Below are 569 nucleotides of genomic sequence, written 5' to 3'. Positions count from 1 at the left end.
TTCACTTATTCATTGATCACAAATATGTTTTTGCTCATCTATATATGCCAGCTTGTCTTGAAAGACAAAAATATCAAATGCTCTTACATTAGATGACAGATAAAATAAAACAATGTACTCTGGCCATTGTTACCACAGATTAAGTCATCGTTCTTCTCAATTTAACATGCCTAGATTCCCTACTGAATGAATACATTTTAAAGTAAATGAAGACAAAATCATTAATTTTGTTTTTCTACATTTTGTGTCATTTTTTTGTGTAATATGTATGGGAAGCAAACGCTTGTGTGTATATGGCGCCTTTTAAAGTAGTTAGACAATCGTTTACCATGAAAGACATTTTGTAGACATGTTTTATGTTTGCTCACCGCTGCTTACATCTGGCGGTAAGAAGCCGGCACTGCATTTTGAAACATAGCCTCAAAACAGCGTTAAAACCGTTTACCAACTGTTAATTGACTAAGATAATACCAATAAATCGACATGCTTTAAATTACGTTAGCATTTATTCCGTTTTTTCTTTCATGACATTTATGCAGCGTCCCCTTTAACAACTCTGACCGGTATCC

The sequence above is a fragment of the Hippocampus comes genome, unplaced genomic scaffold, assembly GCF_001891065.2.
Source record: "Hippocampus comes isolate QL1 unplaced genomic scaffold, H_comes_QL1_v1.1 scaffold68, whole genome shotgun sequence".
Lineage (NCBI taxonomy): Eukaryota > Metazoa > Chordata > Actinopteri > Syngnathiformes > Syngnathidae > Hippocampus > Hippocampus comes.
This window is presented reverse-complemented; position numbering follows the sequence as displayed.